The following is a 25,990-nucleotide window of genomic DNA, read 5'->3' as shown; positions in this document are numbered from 1 at the left end:
TTTGAGTAAAGTGGTGCATTAGCATAGACTGCAGTGGCATAGACTGCAGTGTTGCAGAGTATGGGTGGCAGAAAGTGGAGCGGAGTGGTGTAGAGTGCAGTGGTGAAGTGTGCAGTAGTGCACAGTAGAGTAGTGTGGGGTAGAGTGCATTTGCATAGAGTAGAGTGGAGGGTTGTATGATGGAACCACGCATGCGATTATATCGCATGGCTTAAAAACACGGTCTTTACTACTACCGCATCTTTACCACGCATGCCTTTACAACAAATTTTGTTGTAAAGGCATGATTGGTAAAGGCATATGCATTGTAAAGATTACGACCCAGACCCCCCCTGCAATGAGCCCTAAAACCCAGCCACGCCCTACAAACAACCCTGCACCCATCCCTAAAAAGTACCGCGACCCCCGCCCTGAGCCCTAAACCCCAGCCCTAAAACTACCCCTACCTCAATCGCCTGCCCTGAGTCCTACAGCCGACCCTCAGTGCCAAAACCTGCCCGAGCCCGAAAACCCAGCCCCCAGCCCTAAAAACGATGCCAACCCAGCCCTAAAAACACCCTATCCCCCTGCGCCCTAAAACCTGGCTCCCAGCCCTACTTACCAAGCCGCTTCCCGATTCTTCCTGTCCCAATCCTTCCTGTTCCTTCCATTCGTCCCACCCATCCACTCTGAATCTAGAGTGCTGAATGTATGGCAAATGCAAAAACAACAGTTGATGGACAGAATGCAGAACAATGTCAGACATTCACCCCAGTACAGAGATCTGGGCCTAAATCCATCTTTTTTTGCACTCCACACCACCCCAGTTCAGACATGGCCATATGCAAATCAGCCTTGACCCTGTGCCTCATGGGAACAGTCCATCCTGAACTGCCAAACCATGTCTTTGCTGGACCGGAACCAAGCATCCTAGGACCAGTTTCTGGCTATCAGCCGTCATCAGCCAGGATAGCTTTACTCCAGTAATGTGAAGAGCATGGGACTCACGTCTGAGCATACCCATCCCACTCGGGGTGACGAATGCAAAAACAACAGTTGATGGACAGATTGCAGAACAATGTCATACATTCACCCCAGTACAGAGATCTGGGCCTAAATCCATCCTTTTTTTGCACTCCACACCACCCCAGTTCAGACATGGCCATATGCAAATCAACCTTGACCCTGTGCCTCATGGGAACAGTCCAGCCCGAACTGCCAAGCCATGTCTTTCCTGGACTGGAATCAAGCATCCTAGGACCGGTTTCTGGCTATCAGCCGTCATCAGCCAGGATAGCTTGACTCCAGTAGTGTGGAGAGCATGGGACTCACATCTGAGCATACCCATCCCACTCAGGGTGACAAATGCAAAAACAACAGTTGATGGACAGAATGCAGAACAATGTCATACATTCACCCCAGTGCAGAGATCTGGGTCTAAATCCATCGTTTTTTTACACTCCACACCACCCCAGTTCAGACATGGCCATATGCAAATCTTCCTTGTCCCTGTGCCTCATGGGAAAAGTCCGGCCCAGACTGCCAAGCCATGTCTTTCCAGGACCGGAATCAAGCATCCTAGGACCGGTTTCTGGCTATCAGCCGTCATCAGCCGGGATAGCTTGACTCCAGTGGTGTGGAGAGCATGGGACTCACGTCTGAGCATACCCATCCCACTCGGGGTGACAAATGCAAAAACAACAGTTGATGGACAGAATGCAGAACAATGTCATACATTCACCCCAGTACAGACATCTGGGCCTAAATCCATCGTTTTTTTGCACTCCACACCACCCAAGTTCAGACATGGCCATATGCAAATCAGCCTTCACCCTGTGCCTCATGGGAACAGTCCAGCCCGAACTGCCAAGCCATGTCTTTCCTGGACCGGAATCAAGCATCCTAGGACTGGTTTCTGGCTATCAGCCGTCATCAGCCAGGATAGCTTGACTCCAGTGGTGTGGACAGCATGGGACTCACGTCTGAGCATACCCATCCCACTCGGGGTGACAAATGCAATTTTCTTAGGAAGTCACCACAGCTGACACATTTTGGGTAAAGATCTTGTTAAGTAGGGATGTCACTTAGTCTAGTGCAGGGACAGACTAACCTGAATTTTCTTTTCTGTAATGACTCTTAAGTTGCAACTTGTATCCATTTTGGCAACACTAATGATTTTCGAACTTGTACTTATTATTCTGTTTTGTAGACTCAGACTATTCAAAGAATTTATGTTCATAGTGATACCAGTATACCTTTTAAACCTTATCTTGAGAAGTTTGTATCTTCAGTTATCTTTGCCTTTATATTAAATCTTTAAACTTTATCACTGGTCAGTGGTTATTTAGAGTGGTGTAAGTTCTTAATTGACTAACCTAGTAGTAGATTATCTTTTACTCAATGACAGGTACCAACGATCCAGTCGACTTGACTTGGGATCTGGTAAGGCAACTAGAAACCAGAAACCCCGCGTTAACAGTTGGTAGCAGTTTAGGATGGTTATCTTCTTGAGGAAGGTAATCTAGAGAGGTTAGTTTACCCCAAGGCCCCTAGACATCGAGAGACGAGCAGCGGAAGAATCGTGCGCCGAAGGTGCAGACGGGGCGAGGAAAGCAGCAGTAGCGGAGGAGAGTGAGTATAACAAGGGTCATGCGTGAACAGATTGCGGTGTTTTGTGTTGTATTTGTAGTGTAATGTCTTGCGGAGTTGAATGCCTGTAGCGTGATTGTGAGAAGGTTGTGAGCGCGCGCAACCTGGTGAACTGGTTACCTGGTAAACGGGTGAACCGGTGAATCTTAAGTTCAGGCCAGAGCTTAAGTGGTTTTGGGTGTATCGAACATCCAGAGTAGTTGTCGACCATAGTACGGAAGTCATGAGGTACCATTGACCGCCGTGGGACCGAGATAGGGGGAGTGTAAGAGTGAGTGTGTGGGTAACTGACGCTGGTCGAAAAGTTACCGTGTGTAAGTAACCTATCAGAGAAGGCGATTGTCTGGAAGTAAACGGAAAGACATTTCGTCAAGTTGAGGGGACAACTACAGAAAGACTGTGGGCGTACAGTCAAGAAAGGTGATCGCTTGGACAGAAGTAATCATTTTTCAGAGTATGAATGGGATGCACGCATGACCAAGGAGACGAGCTGAAGAAGGAGGGGAACTGCTGCGAAGGGGGACGAGTGACGTCAGAAAGAGCCGCGCTGAGATAGGGTGGAGAGTGAAGAGCCGCGACGCGATAGGACGGTTGGTGTGACGTCGGCAAGAGCCGCAACGCGATTGGGCGGCTGGTGCGACGTCAGTGAGAAGCCGCGCTCGGATAGGCCAGTTAGCGGGAACAGAGCTGTGATTGGTAGATTGTCATCAGGAAGTAAACAAACGCGGAGAAAAGAGAAATCATGAAGTGCTTTAAGTGTTTGAAAGGAATTTTTAAAAGAAAAAGAAGTGAACATTATTATGGGGAAGAGGCACCGCCGGAGGGTACACCAGCTCATTATATGGCAGCGAATGTGGGGTTGCATACGATATTATGGATTGGGGCTTGGAATAAGCTTACGGAAGGAAATGAGGAAATGCAGTTCCCGAAGTACGGGACATTTAAGCTAGAGGTGTTACATCGGCTAAAAGCAACCATGTCCTCATTGAAACCCTCACCTAGACCAACCCAGTTCGAGGCCCTTAATGCATGGATTAGGGCGGCACACGATAGAAATTTGAACAGGCGTCAACAAAGATTGACTCGATCGGTAAGAGCGGTGCGAGATTCTAAATGGGATGAGGAAGCAAAGAGGTGGAGGGTACAGGCTATCGAGGTAGAGAAGTTGTATCCAATGAGGGAGGTGGTAGGTGGAAAGAACCTCATGGAAGAGGATGAGGAGAGCGAGTCGGAGGACAATGTGATAAATAGATTGTTGATAGACAGACCACCTCCGAGAGTTGGGGAAATTGAAGATAGAGGGCTCGCAAGGGAAGATGGGACTGCCATAGAGGGGTTTACACCGCTCCCTATATCGGAATGGACACCTATTAAAGGTGAGGAGACACCTCAAATTAACACAGTACAGAGTGTAGTGGGAAGGTTTGTGGTACAAAAGACGCCAAACACCGAAAAGGTTGAGTCTTTTGGATTACCGGATGCTCTTCAAGTACCTGTTACCATAGGACCTATAGTGTCGATTTACAATCCAGATCATGGGAAAGGAGAAGAGCAGGCACGGTTAGATAGAGAAAGGATTGAGATGGAAAGGAGGAATAACACGACAAATGCATGGAAGCAATTGCCAGGATCGGTGACGTGGAACACCCCATTCGATACGACTGTGGGTCCCATCACAGGACAGGGAGGTCGGAGAGGACCGATGGACCTGAGGGGACCACGGCCGAAACCCTATACGGAATTAAGGGCTGACTTGAGAGAATGGGATGGGTCCGCAGTAACCCCGAGTAATAGGGTAAGAACAGAACCCGAGTGGGAAAGCCGAGGTAACGGGACTGTATCTCATTGCGGGGCTAGCGAAAGCAGTCAGGGCAGAGAAGGTCAAAGTCAGGAGAATAGAGGAGTTACATGTCCTATGAATGAGAGGGAACAACAGGAGCAGAATGGTAGGAGTATGGAGTGTGAGGAGATGTCTCGTCTCATGCAAACCGAGGGAGACCGAAGATCACAAGAGTACAGGGATAAGTTTAGGTGCACTCATCACGCACCTGGGGAAAGAGTACAGCACTGGCAAAGAGGGGACAGTGAAAGGTCACGTCATACATCGAGTGATCTGAGGTCACAGATGCATGAGGAAGAAGGAGGGAGTAACGGAATACCTTACCATGTATCCCGTGAAACTAGACAGGATGGGGAACGCGGGGCTATGAGGCGCGAAGGAGTGTTTCACCATCCACCCCGAGAAGATGGAAGGGCATGGGACCTAGAGAGATGGGAGCATGGGAGAACTCCCCATAACTCACCAGTGCTTAGGCGCAGGGCTAGGAGCTGGGATGGGAGAGATGCGGAAGGAGCACCTGGAGCCGAAGTACTAAAAGCTGCAATAAAGGTTAAAAGGCTTGATGTCTCCAGTCTAAAATCCGATCTAGACGAGATTATAGAAGGGACGGTGCCTTTAGAAAGGATTGATTTGTACGAACAAGACGAGCTGCTGTTCATAGCGAAGGATACTACTAGGAAGGCTAGAGCGATTCATGAGAAACTGACTAATTTGGCAGACAGGTATGCCGTAGATTTATCTAGGACAAGGGCATTGCAGAATAACCACAGATTGCAGTACTCAGACCAAGACCTAGATGAGAAGAGAACTACTGGATTAAAAACACACATAAGAGAGTTGGTATCAGGAATAAGAGTGTGGAGAGAACTGGACAAATGGGAGGAAAGGTGGGCGAAAAAGGGCACAGTTAGACGAAGTACAAATGTGATGACCCCCGAGGGAAGGGTAATGCAGATGGAGGCATTCCCTTTGCGAGAGATATCAAATGGGAACTATGTACATGTACCATGGAGTAGGGGAGATTTGGCTGCATTTACCAACTCGTTTCCGAAACTGAGGGAAAACCCAGTCGAGTGGTATAAGCAGGTAGAAAGGTTTGTAAAGATCTCCAAAGTATTGTGGATTGATTTGAACACCTTGTTCGACATTGTGGTTCCAGGGGATTTGTGGGTAACGTGCAAGATTAGTGTCCAGTGGCCAAATGCAGAGCCTGAGAGGAATGCTAGAACTAATGGACCATCGGACAGTGTCATGGAGAAGTACGAAAGGGTAATAGCCTGGTTAAAGGATAAAGTGCCTCCACAAGATATAGATTGGGTAAAAATAGACCGAACAAGGCAGGAACCCAAAGAGACAGTTCACGAGTTTTATGAGAGATTACTGAAAATATTCAAACAGTATAGTGGACTCGATGTAATGGATCCCAAAGACATAGGGCAGTTTGTGTCAAAGTTCGTTTTGGGGCTGAGACCAGATATTTGTTTGATGATTCAACAACATTTAATCTGTTGGCAAAACAAACCACTAGATGAGATCCTGCGATATGCGAGATATTGCAGTGACGAAATAGATTCTAAAGCAAAGAATCTAAAGGAGAAGTTGATGGTAGTGCAGATGCAGTCAGCAGGGAAGGGTGGACAACAGAAGCAGGGGATGGGACGAAAGCCAAATGGTCAGAACAAGGATAATGAAGAAAGCCAGAGACCTAGGGTAGACTTTGCCACTTTAAAGAAAACGACAAAGTGCCATTTGTGTCACCAGGTGGGACATTGGCGACGCGAGTGTCCCTTTAACCCTGAAAATGGAGAGCTGGAATTAGAGGAGCAAGTTCAAGAGGTTCCAGCTCAAAAGGCAACAGTCCCAGGAAGCAAGGGGGTCAAAGGGGGAATTTCGGCTCAGAGAGCTCAGTTCCCACAGGCCCCGAAAATAGCGACAGGGGGAAAGGTCTTTAAACAAATGCCTCTCTTTATCGAGGAAGAAAAGTGTTATTATGTTGACCCATTGACAGGACAGCGTGTGAGTAGGGAAGAGGACTGTACCCTCGGAGCAGTCCTAGAGGTGGATCAAAGGGGGCCATTTGTTGAGGCTGAAGTGGCAGGATGTCCTACAACGTTCTTGGTGGATACTGGAGCTACTCGATCAACGTTGAGATCAGTGGTGGTTCCAGATTTACCGATGTCGGGGGAAACAATTCAAGTGGTAGGAGTTGCAAACAAAAGGATGACTAGTCCCTTGACTGAACCAGTGTCCGTGAAGATAGGAAACCATATGAATGAACATCAGTTTGTGGTATGTGATTCGAGTCCGGTATGTCTGTTAGGAAGGGATCTGTTGTGCAAATTGAACTGCACAATATACTGCACCCCGCAAGGGGTGGAGGTACAGACTACAGATGATGACGCTACCTTTAAGGTAGCCAATTCCAAATCTTGCATAGAACTATATCCTACTCTGACTGTGGAAGATCTTCCCCAGGACCTGCGAGATGCAGTGGCGTCAGAAGTATGGGATTTCACGGGTGAGGAAATAGGATTGATTAAAGGGGTAGAACCAGTAAAAATCATGGTAAAGCCAAGTGCCGAGTTTCCCAGAACACCGCAATACAAATTGTCCCAGGAAACGATTGCAGGAATAAAACCTGTGATCGAGTCAATGATTCAGCAGGGAATACTAAAAGAAATCATGGGAAGTCCTTGTAACTCCCCGATTATGGGTTTGCAGAAACCTAGTGGGAAATTTAGAATAGTTCAGGACCTCCGGAAAATTAACAATATAGTTGTTTCATGTTGTCCAGTGGTACCGAATCCATCAGTGATACTGTTTCAGATACCATGCCAAGCAGAATGGTTCACAGTGATAGATCTTTGCCAGGCCTTCTTTTCAATCCCATTGGATGAAGAGAGCAGGTACCTTTTCGCTTTTAAAATGGAAGATCGCGTCTTAACATGGTGTCGAATCCCACAAGGATTCACAGACAGTCCATCAATCTTCAACCAGTTGTTGAAGAAGAATCTCGAAAATCTAGTACTGCCGCAGAATTCGGTTCTGGTCCAGTACATAGATGACCTACTTGTTGCGTCAGAAACTGAGGAAGCTTGTAAAACAGATTCCATTGCCTTGTTGAACCATTCAGCTGAAAATGGACATAAGGTATCTCCGAGCAAGTTACAGTACTGTTTGACAGAAGTACAGTATTTGGGGCACCGATTAGAAAAGGGAAAGCGTAAAGTGTCTCCAGATAGGATTGAGGCGATAATGAAGATGAATGCGCCTACGACTCAGAGAGAAGTTAGGATGTTTCTAGGAATGGTTGGTTATTGTCGACAGTGGATAGTTAACTTTTCACTGAAAGCAAAACCTTTACAGAAACTGATGCACAAGGAGGTGAGTGATCCGGTACCATGGGACGATGAATGCCTAGTGGCATTCCTGCAGCTGAGAGACGATTTGTGTCATGCTCCGGCTCTGGGGATGCCCGATTACGAGAAGTCTTTTTCACTTTACTGCTGTGAGAGAGAGGGATGTGCTTTGTCAGTCTTGGCACAGACCCATGGAAATGCCCGTAGACCAGTTGCCTACTTTTCGGCTACATTAGATCCGGTAGCCGCAGCGTTGCCCGGATGTCTCAAATCCGTTGCTGCAACGGGTGTCAGCATTGAGAGGTGTGAGAGTATTGTGATGGGACACCAGTTAGTGGTGTATGTACCACATTCTGTAGAATTGTTAATGACCAGGACCAAGACGCAGCATCTGACCAATAGCAGGCTCACGCGCTACGAGCAAGTTATCCTTGCTGCGGAGAACGTGACCCTTAAGAGATGCTCTGTTTTGAATCCTGCTACATTGATGCCACTACCTACTGTGATAGAAGGCGAAGAATGTGAAGACCACGATTGCCTTGATGTGGCTGAACTATGCACGAAGCCCAGACCAGATATTGTGGATGAGCCGTTGTCTGACCCTGATGAGATTTACTTTGTCGATGGCTCATGTTTAAGAGACGATACTGTTCGATTGAGAGCAGCTTATGCTGTTTGTACCATTACTGGAGTTGTGGAAGCCGCTTGCCTGGAAGGAGTACATTCCGCACAGGTAGCAGAAATCATTGCCCTAACTCGTGCCTGCATAGCAGGAAATGGAAAGAGAGTCACCATATACACTGACAGCCAATATGGTTTCGGTGTGGTTCACGATTTCGGGCAATTGTGGTCTCAGAGAGGTTACATGACCTCTTCTGGTTCGCCCATTTGAAATGGAGAATTTGTGCGGCTGTTGTTGGAAGCATTGCAAGGTCCAGCCGCCATTGCGATTGTAAAGTGTGTAGCTCATACTAAGAATACTGATTTTGTGTCACAAGGTAACCGATATGCTGATGAAGTCGCCCGCTATTGTGCGGAGCAGGACTATTATTCTCAAAGGTAGAAATAGATGGGGCGGAAGAGAAGACAGAATTGAGTATGATGTTGGAAACTGTAGACACTTGGGAGGATTTAAGAGTGATGCAGGAGAACGCACCTGAAGCAGAGAAAAAGGCATGGGAGATAGCAGGTTGCGTGAGAAGCGAGATGGATTTTTGGATTTCAGCAGATGGGAGGGCTGTGTTACCTGAGGAACTAGCAAATCCCATGGCAAGGCAAATACATGGTCCAGTACACCTAGGAAGAGACGCTATGCTGAGAGTGTTTAGGCAGACTTGGTATTGCCCTAAATTTAGGATAGCAGCAGAATCAGTGTGTAAGCGATGTGTTACCTGCCAACAATTAAACATAGGGAAAAGAACACCAGTTACACTGAGTCACATTGGGAGGTCTGGGGGGCCTTTCAATAGAATGCAATTGGATTTTATTGAAATGCCAAAAATCAACCGCCTTAGGTATGTTTTGGTGGTTGTATGCATATTTTCCAGGTGGGTTGAAGCATACCCTACACGCAGGTGCGATACACTCACAGTAGCCAAACTGTTGCTCAGGGAGTTGATACCACGCTTCGGGGTGCCTGCCTCTCTGGAATCGGACAGAGGAAAACATTTTAACAGCGAAATTGTGAAGATGTTGTGCTCTGCATTAAAGATCGATCAAAAACTGCATTGTAGTTATCGACCAGAAGCCTCAGGGATTGTGGAACAAGTAAACGGCACTCTGAAGAGTCGACTAGCTAAAGTCTGTTCATCCACATCTTTGAGTTGGCCAGATGCTCTTCCTTTAGTGCTCATGAGTATGCGCAGCACACCTGACAGGAGGACAGGTCTCTCTCCACATGAGATTCTGATGGGGAGGGCCATGAGACTTCCTACAGTTCCAACTGCTGCCCTATTGAATATCACAGATGATCTGATCTTGGATTATTGTAAGGGACTGTCTGACGCCATCCATTCTGTGTCCCTTCAGGTGCAGGCGGCTGAAGTTCCATCATCAAGGAATCTGTGTCATGATCTGAGCCCAGGGGATTGGGTGCTGGTCAAGAAGCACGTCCGGAAGAACTGCCTAGATGTACGTTGGCGTGGGCCCTTTCAGGTAATCCTGATCACGAATACCGCGGTGAAGTGCGGAGGGCTGCCCAATTGGATCCATGCATCCCATACTCGAAGAGTTCCAGCACCTCTAGAAGAAACAGCTCCTCTCCCAGACGAAAGTCCAGCAGTGGAAGAAGAATCCCAAGGGGGGACCAGTCAAGCTGTGGGGGTGTTGGAAGAAGTTGGGAACGCATCTGATCCAGAAGAGGAAGGAAGGCAGGACGGCAGTGAGACCGAAGACGCAACTGAAGGGGAGAGCTGCAGTGAATACGACTCAGACACAGATCAGTACCAGAGCGAACAAGAATCGAGTGTGAGGACGAGAAATAGGAGAGCAAGGCGTGGAGCAGCCACCTGGCCAGAAAGAAAGAGGAGGTTGAGCTTGAGGTCTGCTCGAGAAGAAACGCTTGCTCCTATATCCGAAGACTCAGATCCGGAAGAAGATACTCAGGACCAAGCCCAGGAGGGTCTCCGGAGATCAAGGAGGGTGCGAGTGCCTAGCAGAAGGTACTCTACTCCTGATTAGACCTACCTCGTTGCAGATGTCCGTGGGACACAGAACCGGGAGGGTCAGGGAAGTGAACCTGATCAGAACTGTTCCGATCATCACAGTGCAAATAAGGTTCCTGCTACCAGGAGCGGAGACCGAAAGGTTGCTGACACTCAACATCGTCTATCCTCCTCTCCTGAGCGGAATAAGAAAATTGATTTTAGAGACAGTTGACTTTCCGGTTTGCTGTTCACGATATCCAGTATTGGAGGGAACTCTTCTTCGACTGGAAATGCTTGAACGAGTAGTGGAAGTTCTTGGAACACTAATTGTCTTGGATTAATACCTTGTTGCTGATGTCTTCAAGGGGGCGCAGAACCGGGAAGGTGAAGAAAGTGATCTTGGTCAGAACGGACCCCTTTGTAACTGTGGATGTAGAACTGATAGTACCAGGAGTGGAGATTGAAAAGACCTTAACTCTTCACTTTGTTCGTCCACTTGTCCAGAGCGAAATAAGGAGAATAATCCTAGAGACAGTCGAATTTCCATGTTGTTGTACGAACTGCCCAATATTTGAGGGAATCCTTCTTCGTATGGACATCTATGAAAACGTAGTGTCACTTCTTGGAACACTTATAGCTTCAGATTAATAAAAGATTTTGGAAAGAACTTTGTAAATATTGCTGCAAGATAACCTAGCGCCGAGTGGAAGAAGAAAATGGTAGGGACTTCCTTTTAGCGGACGGAGAAGGGCTAGGATTGTCTATTTCTACAGGACTCTAATGTTGTTTGCGGAGTAAACTGTCAGCTTCCAGGTGTTCAAAAGAGAAACGCTGTTCAAAAGAGAGACTTTGTTCGGAGAGAAGGAAACTGGTGCTAGAAGAACACCCAAAACGACACTGTTTGAAGACATGGAGGCCGGCAACCCGAACCGCAGGGCAAAATGTATAGTTGGCACACTTTTAGGGGTGGTGATTTCACTTATAGTTTTAGTGGTTACTGTCTCATACATAGTGGGACATGAGAGAGATGCAACTGCAGTCAAGGAAGTCAAGGGAGTGTCAACACAGAGAACAATCACTGTTAATCATAAGGGAAACCTCACTGATAAAGACAAAGCTTTGTTAGACGCGGAAATTAAAAGGTTACATACGGATGAATCACAGGGGAACTTCAGGTCAAATGCTTATGCCAAATTGCTTTACGAATACATTGATGTCATGGAGGCGAAGAATTGCAACGTTTGTATGCAATTACCAGCTTCGGTGGAGGAGGGTATCAGATACCATCATCTTCCATTGACATATGGAATCACATGTAGTTTGTTGTTAAGCATATTCTATGGACGAGATGGGTTCGAGTATTATTTCTCGAATTTTGACTCGACATTGCCAGAGGTCCCAAATTACAAGCATCTGAACAAGTGGGACTATTACAAGAGCAAAGACAGACTACACAAATGGTTCATTCCATGGAAAACGTTAGATACTTCACATGCCCGAAGAAATAATCTGACTTGTCAAGTGTCAGAAATTGAGAAAAAGTTTATAGGGCAGGTGGATACTAGATACAGGAGGCAGAAGATTCTAAAGGCTTCAGGACAATGGGAAACAGATTGGACCAAGGAAGAAAGGATACACCAAAGAAAGGGTAGCTTTGGTCCAATTGCTTTAGACAAAGAGAAATGGGGGAAACTGTGCATTCACAGGAGTTACTCCTATTATGAGAATCTGTATGTAGGTCAAGTCAGTTGTGAACATGCTTTCCAATTGGAGTACTACTCCAAAGATTTTTTGAAAGAGATGCAAGCAATTCCAAATGTATATTTTGTATGTGGAAGAAATGCATATGTGAAGCTACCAGATAATTGGTACGGATCATGCTATTTAGCAATTGTCTTCCCCAAAATATATCATGTTGAGAATTTAGAAACGACAAAGAGAGGAATACCAACAAGAGGGAAGAGAGGGCTAGGTGCTGCAGAAGTAATTGGGGATGTATTTGGTGCTGCATTCCCTATCTTGGGAGTGATACTGAATGACATCAAAATTAGAAGATTGGCTACAGTCGTAGATAGGTTATCTGCCAGTACTGCTAGATCATTAATGCTGGTGGAGGGTGAGATGCAATCGATAAGGGCAATGGTTCTTCAGAACCGACTTGCTCTAGACGTTCTGTTAGCCAAAGAGGGAGGAGTTTGCAAGGCTTTGAAGGTCCAGGAATGCTGCACTTACATTCCGGACAATTCAAAACCTCTAGAAAAATAAATACGAAACATCACTGCAATTCACCACGAAATTGAGGATCTGACAAAAGTAAACGTGTGGGAAAAAGTAGGTCATGGAATGGGTAAAGTTGGAGGTTGGTTTGCCAACCTAGGAAAGGGTATCGTTTGGTACATACTGAAACCCATCATCATAATTGTGATTTGTGTAATCACTTTGTGGGGATTGGTGCGTTTGTATCAATGGTATAAAGCAAACAGGTTGCAGAGATCTATGAGAGAACAGGAGAAAAGGTTGACAGCGATGCAAGATACACAATATAAGAGTCTGAAGGCATTGGAGACGATGAAAAGAAGTGGTACTGCCATGACTTCCCTTTGAAGGGTCCTACATTTTAGAGATGGTGTCTTGATGGTGATGACTCCTGAAAGTCATCAAAGGGGGGACTGAGACAGCACAAATCTGAAAAATGTATAAGTGCACCATATTTACAAGCACGTAGTTAGTTTAAATATACTTTGCACAAGAGTGTCTTATACCCAGTAGTGAAATGTATAGAGTGTTCAAGTAGGGTAACAATAATCATAGCAATGTGAAGACTAATGTAGAAATGCTGTAAGGAATATGAAAACCTCACGTTCTCATGTTAAAGTAATCATGTAAGAGAAAAGCAGAGTCTTGCAAACCAGTTGAAATGTGTAGGCCTCATGGCAATTCACAGTAAATCTAAACGTGCTGCTAAAATAATGTGAGGTGGGGTTGACATTGTTCATCTAAAGGTATTATTGAATTTAGTACTGAAATATATGTTTTATAGATGTGAGGCATTATAGAAACGTGTGTTAGTTAAGAATACTGTTTAAATCAAGTTAAATGTTTTCAGAGTGCAGGGACCCGCTTCATGTAAATCAAGTAGGCCTGAACAGATAATGTCGTTCCTTTGATCTGCAATGTGCTCGTTAGAGAAGAAGTCGAGAGGCGCCAAGTACTGTGCTTTCCATATGTTTTACGACCTATAGATATGGTGGAGCCTGGAATTTGAGGCCCACTGTAGGATGGCCTGTATGCAGGTGCGAGGGGTCTTAATCAGTTGAAATGAATGGGGCTTTGTTCAGTGGCGCTTGGCGCAGGCCTGTAGGAGTCTTCAGGAATTTCAGGGGGTACCGGCGCGCTGGAGAAGAAGCCTGGGAACCAAGGTCAATTTTAACGAGGGTCTTGAAGAGTACCATCATGGAGTCTACCGCCAAATTAGATACCACGTGAGGGGCGTCCCGAGGGGCGTTCCTATTGGAAATGTGATTTTGTATTAGGGAAAGCAACCCGGGAGGAGGTTAGAGCAGATGATTTTGGAAGCCTAAGAGAGCGGTGGGGTAGGCAGATAGGCTGATCACAAGAGACCTTTTTACAGGAGAGACAAAGAGAAGTGCGTGATCTTCTTAGGAAGTCACCACAGCTGACACATTTTGGGTAAAGATCTTGTTAAGTAGGGATGTCACTTAGTCTAGTGCAGGGACAGACTAACCTGAATTTTCTTTTCTGTAATGACTCTTAAGTTGCAACTTGTATCCATTTTGGCAACACTAATGATTTTCGAACTTGTACTTATTATTCTGTTTTGTAGACTCAGACTATTCAAAGAATTTATGTTCATAGTGATACCAGTATACCTTTTAAACCTTATCTTGAGAAGTTTGTATCTTCAGTTATCTTTGGCTTTATATTAAATCTTTAAACTTTATCACTGGTCAGTGGTTATTTAGAGTGGTGTAAGTTCTTAAGTGACTAACCTAGTAGTAGATTATCTTTTACTCAATGACAGGTACCAACGATCCAGTCGACTTGATTTGGGATCTGGTAAGGTAACTAGAAACCAGAAACCCCGCGTTAACACCATTTTCCCAGAGTAGAATAGTGTAGAGAGACATAGACTGGAGTGGTGCAGTGAAAAATGCAGTGTGGAGTGGTGTGGCGTTATGTGGAGCGGTACAGAGTAGAGTGGAGTGGAGTGAGGTAATTTGGGGTATGCATGGTATGTTGGCGTACAGCCATTACAGACAATACATATTCTATTGCAATTACCATTACTTTTGCACTTGCATACAGTTTTACTGATAAAAGTATACTGAGTACAAAGGATAATGTGTGGAAATGTCATCACTCAATTAATTGATTTGATCGTCAACACAGTTAATTTACAGGCATTATAATTTTGTTGAGTGCTAGAACAAAATATAACATCTGTACAGCCTTCCTCAAGCAAAACCTCACTAGCCTCATGATTGTCACATAAATCCTCTCACTTTGAAGTCAGGAAAGGAAAAAAACCCACCAAGATCCCTGGAATTCACAGTCTGACATTTGACCTCGGTCTTTGAATGCACAGCAAATGTGACAAGATAAGAACAAGATTTAAAGGCCTGTTTACAGAAAGTGAGTTTGTGAAACTGGAGCTGGAAAGCCTATAGAAATAAAGCCAGCAAATAGAAAGCCAGAAAATGTGAGTTACAAACCACAAGGCCAATGGTAAGAAACGGGCTGAATGCATTCCTAGGTCAACTTTCTGAATTTCCCCAAGATGTGTTTAGCAAACCATACACCTGCACTGTCTGGGAGGATACAACATAAAAAAACAAGCATCGGTTAAGCCCTGAGAGAAGCTTTCTTCCAATATTGCTGGTGAGCCTGTACTGTACTCGATCTGTATGGTACTCTTAGGTTCTGGGTCGCACTGGCCCATAAGGCAGTCAGGCAGTGCCAGAAGGGCTGGTCAGACAGGTTACTATGTGGTCTGTTTTTGGCTGTGTGTCAGCCTGTTTTTTGGTGTGGTGGGCCAGTTTGTAAACTTTATTTCCCTGATATTACCACAAACATTGCCTACAGCAAGTACAAATGCATGCAGTCTCTCATACCTTGCAAAATACCTACAAGTCATAACTATACAAGTTTAAAACTGCCCTGATTTGCACAGTTGGGACACTTTTTCATGTATCTGATTTGCTATTGGGGGCAATTTTATTTTAGTCACCCTGGGCCTAATTTCTGTCCCAACCGACCCTAGTAGGTTACTCATATTTCTCTGTGCAAGGACCAGCGAGACGTGGAGGTTACAAACCTACAAGCTCCATCTTTAATTATGGTCTCACTTGCTCTTGCGGACATCTTCGATTCAGGGGCTGTTCAAAACATCTCTCTAGCCCTTATGGTTCCAGAGACATCTTCATTTCACTTTCCAGCAGGTCTCTAATTCTAACGTCCATGGCACAGTGGGGACTTTTGAAGCTGTGGGTTCTAGGGGCGCCTCCCATTGTGTGGATGTCCCTGCCACCTGGTAATTTCGACCAGGAGTAGTAGTTTCTAGGAGGACGCCAATGTTACCAGACTTAAAATCACCACTGACAAGGACTCAGGGGCATATTTACAAGGGGATATCGGCACCAGAACGTCACTTTTATTTGCGTTTTGGTGGCAATATCCCCTTCTCCTTATTTAGAAAGCGACGTTAAGCCACTTAACGTGGCTTAATGCCGCCTTTGCTATGAATATTACCCAACATCTTCAGAATGAACCTGAAAACAGCCGCTGTAAATTAACCCCAGAACCAATTTTTAGAAGATCTAGGGCCAGATGTAGGAGCCATTTACCGACCGGTAACGGCCGATTTCGGCCGTTACCGACCGGTAAATGGGTTTTTGGGATGTAGGGGCACATTTTTACAGAATCGGTAAATTTATTGATTCGGTAAATTTACCGATTCTGTAAAATACCGAATCGGTATTTTTACCGATTCGGTAAATCTCAGATGTAGGTGGGACTCTTCTGAGTCCCAAAGGCCCTACATATTCGGTATTTTACCACCCAATCCAATTGGGTGTTAAAATACCGAATTCAGGTGTGCATGCACACCTATGCCATGTGACAGACAGACATGCCCTTAGGGCATGTCTGTGTGCCACATGGCGCACATGTCAATTTGTGGGGTGCCAGAGGGTGTCAAAGTGACACCCCCTGCACCCTTGCAGAATTCGGTATTTACCGATTCGGTAATTACCGAATCGGTATTTCCCATTGATTCCTATGGGCTTCACAGCCCATAGGAATCAATTGGAAATACCGATTCGGTATTTACCGAATCGGTAAATACCGAATATTACCGATTCGGTAATTCCACATCTGGAATTACCTACATCTCCCCCCCTCTATTTTACCACTTCTTAAATACCGAATCAGTAAAATTCGGTATTTAAGAAGTGGTAAAATATAATTACCTACATCTAGCCCCTAGTGCCTAGCCCAGAAATAAACACTTAAAATATGTGTGGTTTGCAACTCAGGCACAGAAAGTGTCAGCAACTTCTGGGTTTTAATGTCTATCACCTATAATCTGCCCTTTTTACAAACTTAAAATGCTTTTATTCTAGAAAATATGTAATTGGCAGGACTTTTACTTCATTGAAAGTTATTGTTCTACTGTTTCATTCTTCATTTATTTTTCTAACTCCTCCCTCAACCTTTCTAGAGATTTCCCCCGACTGTTCAGCTCACTACTCATGCTAGTTAAAAAATTGGAGTGCACTTTTAATTTTGGTCCTAGAGCAGCAGTGATAAACTACAGTGCCACACAGGACCGAAAGAAAAGGTTTCACAGCAGGGATGGACAGTCCCTCACCATCAGTATACTCCTTCAACATGAATGTGGTCGAAGGAAAGGGTCGGGCCAGCCCTGAGTTAAGTGAAGCGCGCGCTGCACATATCAGAAGCCTCTTCCTCCCTGCGCGGCGTAGTTTACCATAGTTTGGCGCTTTGCCCAAGGGTGCCAGAAGGGACTAGTTGAAACCTGGGAAACAGGAAGGCTCACATGGTCTAGTCAGTGTATACAGAAACTAAACAAACAGAGTGCTCATGGCCACAGATTCACAGTGTATGCAGAATGAGTGATGGCACACGTAGGCAGATGCTGGTGGCAGATAAGGACAGAACGGGTCTTTCAGCCTGCCCATTTTTAGGTCGAGCCTGAGCCAGCGCGCATGCACTGCTCTGGCAATCTGCTGTTGTGGAGTAGGGAATAGAAGCCAGGCCCACACTCCGCCCATATTTGCCATTGGCTTGTGTCATTGTCCCTCCTAAATGCTGGATTCTGATTCGTAAATAGGCTTGTTCGTCCCTCCTTAGTACTGCCTCCTCTTCATTTGTCACCTGCCATGGCGACTGGCCCCTTTACTTCAGTTGTTACTCGGTACGTGGTATTTAGACTGTGAGCACTATTTTCTTTATCCAGTTTCTCTTTCTGCAGTCACAACGTGCTTCGGTGCTTCCTTAACAACCTGGCCCTCCCTCCCGTTGTCGGTGCCTTCTTTACCCCTCCCCTCCTCCCGTTGTCATGCCTTCTTTACCCCCGCCTTTCCTCCCGTTGTCCGTGCCTTCCCCCCCCCGCCCTCCCTCCCTCCAGTTATGTTATGTTATGTTAATATTTTTTATAAAAGGCGCACAGCTGCCCCAGGCAAGGGGCGTCCCGGCGCCTGATCAGGTACCACAACATAACAAATCGGTGCTGGGAAAGACAAGAAGGAATCATTCAACAGTTGGAAACAAAAAAGTTTTTATGGCACGCCTGAAGGTAGTGAGGCTATTCAAGGCTCGAATGTGGACGGGGAGAGAATTCCACAATCCTGCCGCTAATACTTTAAAGGAGCGACCTCCCATCCTACTAAGTCTGAACCATGTGTTAACCGCCAGATGGAGAGATTCCGATCTGAGGGACCGCGTAGGGACATAGGGGGAGACAAGCTTAGCGAGGGCTGGAGGAGAAGAAAACTTCAAGATCTTAAATGTCAGGCAGAGTGCCTTAAATTTAATTCTCTGTCTGACCGGCAGCCAGTGGAGAGAAGTCAAAACTGCAGAGACAGAACACCGTCTAGGAAGGCCAACGATGGCACGTGCCGCGGCATTCTGCACCCTTTGCAGTCTAGTGGCTTCTGCCTGATTCACTCCAAGCAGCAGCGCACTCCCATAGTCCAGCCGCGAGAGAATGGAGGCTTGGACCACTAGTTGCCGAGTAGGGGGGTCGAAGAATTTGAGGACCGGTCTCAGCCCTCGCAGAATAGCAGGTAGCTGCAACCTTCTTCGTATGGCTGGTGAAGGAGAGTGTAGGATCCAGCCAAACCCCCAAGTTCTTAACTTCGGCAGCTGGAATGGGAGTCACCCCCAATTCTGGAGGCCACCACTGATCTCCCCAAAGCTCCGCCTGTTTTCCTAAAACCAGGACCTCGGTTTTTTTGGCATTTAGCTGCAAACAATTTGCTCGCATCCAATTTGCCACGGCTATGAGTCCCGCACGGAAACTGGGAGCGTTCACCTCGGGATCACCGCTGAGTGTCACCGCCAGCTGCGTGTCGTCGGTATACGTTGTCATGGTAAGGCCACATTGCCTTACGACTGCAGCCAGCGGTTTCACATATAGGTTGAACAGGGTGGGGCTCAACACAGAACCCTGCGGAACCCCCAGCCCCAGCGGATGGAACGAGGACTGACCAGGTGGAATAGCCACTTTAAAAAACCGGTCCGAGAGGAAAGAGCTAAACCATTGGAGAGCGGACCCCTCAATTCCCACCTCCTCCAACCGCCGCATCAGGATATCATGAGACACCGTATCAAACGCGGCGCTCAGATCTAACAAAAGGAGCGCCGCTGTTTGGCCAGCATCTAGCACCGTTCGCAAGTGCTCGATCATAAAGAGCAGTGCGGTTTCGGTGCTGTGTTGTGCCCGAAAACCATTCTGAGTCTCGTCTAGAATGTTATTACGAGAAAGGTGAGCAGACAGAATGGAGTTCACATGTGCCTCAGTAACCTTAGCGGGCCAGGGCAGAAGGGAGATGGGACGATAGTTTTCTGGTAATAGGGGGTCCAGATTAGGCTTCTTTAAAATTGGGCTAACCACTGCCTGCTTCCAGGAAAAGGGGACCACACCCGAAGTAAGCGATAAGTTGATCAGATCTAATATAGGCTCACGACATCGGGGGGGGAAGGAGTTTGAATAGCTCTGGCTTCAACGGATCTAATGGAGATCCAGATTTAATTTTGAGGCTCAGAGTATCAAAAGCCTCATCAGACATTACTGGCAGGGAGGACAGGGTGTCATAAACCGTAGCCGTCACACCAGTTTGCTCCGTATCAGGCACAGATGACGTAAATCTTCGATAGATTGCCTGCACTTTCTCCATGAAAAAGGATGCCAAACTTTCACAGTGAGAGTCCGTGCAGATTTCCACCGAGGTGGCCCGTTTCCCCATAAGGTCTTTAAGAACCTTGAAAATTAATTTAGATGGATTGGGGTTATTCTGGAACTCAAAGGCGTAGTAGGCGGCTCGAGTTTGACAGATTGTCCTGTGGTAGATCTTAAGCTGAGCGAAATACAGAGATTTCAAGGTAGGATCAAAGGATTTCCTCCACGCCCTCTCAGCTCGCCGGCACGCTCTCTTAAGATCGGCAAGAGTGTCATTATACCAAGGGCTGGGAACTTTCGCGTGACATTTCGACCCGCGCATCGGTATAAGAGAATCAAGGGCGGCTAAGATCCAATTACAAAATTGCTCATATCCTTGTTCCACATTCAGCAAAATGCCCAGGGGCTGCGCCTCCAAGATCTTAAAGAACTCCTCCAGTTTGAGCTTATGCCAATTTCTTTTAAGGATCAGTCTGTCCACAGGTTTGAATTGAGGGTCAGCTATAAAAAATGAAACTTTAACCAACAGATGATCAGTCCAACCTACCACCATCGGGTCGGAAGCCGTAGCTCGCTCCAGTGTGGTAAAAAAGGGGTCAAGGATGTGACCACCTATGTGGGTGGGAGAGGTAACAAGTTGGTTCAGTTGCATGGCTTCAAGGTCCGCTAGGAAGGTATTAATAGGTGCTAATGACCTCAGGTCAAGATGAATATTGAGCTCGCCTACGATGTTAAAATTAGCACATCTTGAAGCTAAAGAGCTAACCACGTCGACAAGAGCAGCCTTGAAGACTGTGTCATTCCCTGGCGGGCGGTAAATAAGCATACCGCTAAGAGTAAACTGATGACTGAAAGCTACCTTAAAAGAGGCGCTCTCACACGCTGGTAAGTCAAGAGCTTTCCATTCAGCCGGGAAGCAAGATTTTATCGCCATGGCTATGCCACCCCCTCTAGAAGTGCGGTTAAGGGTGAATATTGTATAATTAGGAGGGAATGCTAGATTGATTATTGCCGTATCGGCATCCTGAAGCCAGGTCTCAGTGATAAAGATGAGGTCACAGTTGTCTGTGATGCCTACCATTTGCAATAGGTCTCTCATTTACGCAAGTTTGACTATCAGAAGTATAAGAGCCGGTGCAACGAGCCGTCTAGCTCACAAAAGTGGTTTGTTGCAAAATGTGCAAAACATTAGGGCCTCCGAGGCCCCTGGGATGCAGCTACAGGGATGTGGCAGCTATAGGGATGTGCCCGCCTCGTCTGCTGCTGATGACACATAACAAGCACACTTATATAAAAACACTTCTAGGCTCTAGGATCCTCTTCTCTGCAATGGAACTAGAGCGCACCAATGCATCAATACATTTGCACATGGACACAGAATGGGGTAAAACCAGGGTCAATAAGCAACTGAAAAGTGAGCAGTCAAACTTTGTCAATGAATGGCCTGCCATTGTGCTGCAGCACGTTTTTGCTTTTAGTAACTTTTTAGAGCTAGAAACAACTATTGTGAGTACATTCTGCATAGCATGCTACAGATGATGGATTATTTAGCAAATGTAACAAATCCATAATTATGTGGAAAACGTCACAGTCACTGAATCGCATTATTCCAGTGACCGTGTTTAAATCCACCCGATACATCAGGTCACTAGAAAGAAAAGACTATTATTTAGTGGTTCCATTGGAGGGCAAATAAATCAATTATAGAATTATGTGAGCACTGCATTATTCCTAAAGAGAATATTAGTGAAAATAAATTAGTGGAAAATTGAGCACTTTAAAAACAAGCATTTGCAATGCAATAGGTCTCGTATGTATACAAGTTTGTGCTATTGGCATTGTAAATGACAATGCCTTTTATGTATGTTTCTGTTTTTAAATCATAAATAAAAGGCATTCGGCCATATGCTTTAACCAAAAAACCGGACGCAAATGGCCAGATTTGCAGAATCTGCCCCTTTGGGACCAATATTTTTGCATTTGGGATGCATCATCCCAAATGCAAAAATCGCAATTTAAGGAATCCCAAAATTTGCGATTCCTTAAATTGCGATTGCATTTAAGGAATCGCAAATTGCATTCCTTAAATGAAATGCATTAAAGCAAAAAATATTGTGATTTCGCAAATATGAATCGCAAATTACCGTCAATCTAAAGCAATTTGCGATTTCTTTGAGAAATGCACCAAAGTGCATTTTTCAAAGTCCCATGTTACACACACACATGCCCTCGGGGCATGTGTGTGCACAACATGTGGATACATTGTAATTTCAGGGGTGCAACAGAGTGTCCTTTTGGCAACCCTGCACCCTTAAAATTGCATGCGCAATTTGCGAGTACCTATTGGGTCCTCGCAAATTGCGCATGCAATTCCCATTCATTCCTATGGGCCTTTAGGCCCTTAGGAATGAATAGGAATCAATTCCTTAATTGCAACTTGCAATTTCCAAGTCGCAATTAAGGAATGTGTAGGAATCGCAAATGTATTTGCGATTCCTACATGCATAGCCAATTACGATTCTTTAATTGTGTTATGGGTCTAGAATGAGGGTTTTTAGTCAGGTTAGAGAAAGGGCGTACAGCTAAGTATTAGCGCTAAAATGTAAAAGTGAATACCAGTAGGAATTGAGGTGCCATAAGGTAGAGGGGATAAGCCCTGTAACGCCTCAAAAGTGACAGCCTAGGCTATCACAGTGTATAGTACAAGACAACACCTATGCACACTCTCGTTATTAAATCAAATGTCAATGCCAATGTGGACCTATTAGACAAAAAACACAAAGCCTTTCAATTAAACATTTTGAAATCAAAATAATTCTTATTCTTGGAATTGGTCGTTGTGAAAAAGGTGTCTTTAATGTACAACAGAAACCAGCCGACACGTGTTTCGTCGCACAAGGGACAGTCTTCCAGCGACTCCTCAGGGCTCAGAAGAAAAGGAGTGTTGTTGCGAGAGTCGCTCTGTCGGTGATAATTCCGACCCGACAGGGCCCAGGACTATTGATAGATGGTAGTGGATCAGAAATCTAATACCACTTGAATCCAAGTATGCCAGCGATAGAAGGTTGATTTGGTAGTAAAGGACACTCCAATAGTAATGAAAGGGTAATCCAGGGTTTATTGTGAGAGTTCACTATTGTAGTATTTAACGTGAACGGGTACTGGAGGAACAAGCAATGATCCTTATCAGGAACACCTTGTAGTAGCAGATGGCTGCATCTGTCACCGGTTCCTCGTTCCGTGTTCCGGGTAGGGTCACCACGATTCTTTAATTGTGATTCCTTACTAATTGCAATTAAATAATTGCTATTGACTTTTTTGATGCATGTGCACCATTGTCATTTACAATGCCAATTGCTTAAACTATTGCAAATGTGAGACCTATTGCATTGAGAATGCTTGTTGTATCTGCTGTCACACCATAGATTCAACTTATAAGACATCAGAAACATAGTATTTCTATAGCGCCAATATACCACAGGATTACATCCAAGTTCTATAATTAACAAACATCATTAGCCGGATCCAGTGGTATCCATTATCGTAGCCAGAGCATTACACATGATTGGGACAATAGCACTTGAAAAGTGGGATAGATGGACGCGGGAGCAATGACAGGGTGGAGTGGACACAATTATGTATAGCGTTACTCAATTTTGCCTCATTTGATGGTTGTTACAAGCGTGTATTCCTTTCTGTTGCGTCAAAGTGGTGAAAAGGAATATACACAGCCAGCTCTTATCTGGCCAATTGGTATATCTGAACCATATCTTTTTTTCTGTGAGTCAGCTGCCTCATGTTGGGTCAACATGAGCGAATATATTTTTTGCATAGCACACTCTGGGAAACAGATTCACTTCTAAGCACTCTCAAAACTTTAGCAGTCAATGCAGTTGAGACCCAGGGATTATGTTTTGCCCAGAATCACACATTTAATAACAAGCATTTACAATGCAATGGTCTCGGCATTATTAAAGGTAGAGCTATTGGCATTGCTCATGACATTTCTTTTTTTTTTTTTAAATCATAAATAAATGGCATTGTTATTTACATTGCCAATAGCTTAATCGCTTGCATATGCGAGACCTATTGCATTAGCACCCAAACACAGAGTAAGTAGTAGAGTAGTAGAGTGAGTAGTTGATAGTGAGTAGGAGAGAGTTATTAGTAAAGAGAGTATTAGAGAGCGAGTAATAAAATGTGAGAGTGAGTATTACATAGTGAGAGAGTAGTAAAGAGTCCTAGAGCCACACACATTTACATGCACAGCCACACCCTTACATATACAAAGTGTATTTTTAGTTTCAGTAGTAAAGAGTGAGCAGTATAGAGTGACTAATTATGAGTGAGTAATGTTTAGTAGAGTGTAGCAGAGTGTGTAGTACAGTATTACAATAAGTGCTATACCATAGATGCTATTTGGTAGAGTGAGTAGTAGCGAGTAGTTGATATTGAGTATTACAGTGAGTAGAGAGTGTTTTGGAGTTGTATAGTAAGTATTCGAGTGAGTATTGATATTTGATAGGGAGTAGTATAGAGTGACTATTTGAGTGAGTATTTGTGAGTAGTAGAGAGTGTAGTAAAGGGTGTGTAGTTGAGTGTGTAATAGAGTGTTATAGTGAGTACTGTAGAGTATTTATTTGTGTACTAAAGTGAGTAGGGAGTATTAGAGAGTTGTTGAATAAGTACTTTAGTAGTAGAGTGAGTAGTAGTGAGTAGTTGATATTGAGTAGCACAGTGAGTATAAAGTATTAGATATTTGTCGTGTAACTAGTAGAGTGAGTAGTGAGAGTATTAGAGAGTGAGTAGTAAAGAGTGAGTAGTAGTGTGTAGTAAGTTGTGTGTAGTAGACATTTTTTTGTAGAGTATTACAGTCAGTACCTCACAGCATTTTTTTCTCATTACTAAATCTAGTAGGCAGTATTAGAGAGTTGTAGAGTAAGTAGTACAGTGTGAGAGTGAGTAGTAGAGAGTATTAGTAGAGAATTATGAGCGGTACTGTGATGTATTCAGAAAGGAGATGGATACTTCAAGATAGTTTATTCAAGTTACTTTATTTAATTTAAGATGTTAAGTTAAAAGATAGAAAAACCCCATCAGGAGCAGCTGTCCTGCTACTCAGCCTTCACCCAACTGACATTCACAAACCTCTAACATTCCATTCAACCAACATTCCACATCACAAGCATTCTAGCTGAGCAGCAGGAAGACATAGGATACAACATACTGCCAAGTGAATATAAACAATACGGTTAACTGATGCGACGGAGGCTAATGTGTATTAAACAGCCGAATAAAAAAAATATATAAGCAAAGATAATCAATTTGTTCTAGGGTATTGTTCTTAAAAATAAACAGCTCACACAGCTCTCACAGCTCCAACAGCCCTCACAGTTCTCATTCTTCACACGGCTCTCACAGCTTACACAGCTCTCGCAGCTCAAATTTCTTACCCAGCTCACACAATTCTCACAGCTCGCATAGCTCACACAGCTTTGATAGCTCTCACAGCCCACACAGCTCTCACAGGTCACACAGCCCTCACAGGTCACACAGCCCTCACAGGTAAAACAGCCCTCACATGTCACACAGCCCTCACAGCTCTCACAGCTCTCACAGCTCTCACAGCCCTCACAGCCCTCACAGACCACACAGCCCACACAGCCCACATAGCCCTCATAGCCCACACAGCCCACACAGCTCTCACAGCCCACACAGCTGTCACAGCCCACACAGCTCTCACAGCCCACACAGCTCTCACAGCCCACACAGCTCTCACAGTTCTCACAGCTCTCACAGCCCACACAGCTCTCACAGCCCTCACAGCCCTCACAGCCCACACAACTTTCCCTAAGGCCCACAGCTCAAGCGTAAACTGTATGAAGCAGACGTATAACGCATCCTAAATATTGCAATACAATTAGTCAAGGATGCATAGGACTGCCTTCAAGCAGCTTTTCGTAAGGAAGAAAACAATGCCTGATCACGGAGCTATCTTGAAGAAGGTTTATTCCAAAGGACAGTAAAGTATAAGAACAACAATATTGTAGAGTAATAACATTTAAGGAAGAGAGGC

This window comes from Lissotriton helveticus, chromosome 5_1 (genome assembly GCF_964261635.1).
Source record: "Lissotriton helveticus chromosome 5_1, aLisHel1.1, whole genome shotgun sequence".
Lineage (NCBI taxonomy): Eukaryota > Metazoa > Chordata > Amphibia > Caudata > Salamandridae > Lissotriton > Lissotriton helveticus.
The sequence above is the reverse complement of the archived record's forward strand: the minus strand, read 5'-3'. Positions refer to the sequence as shown.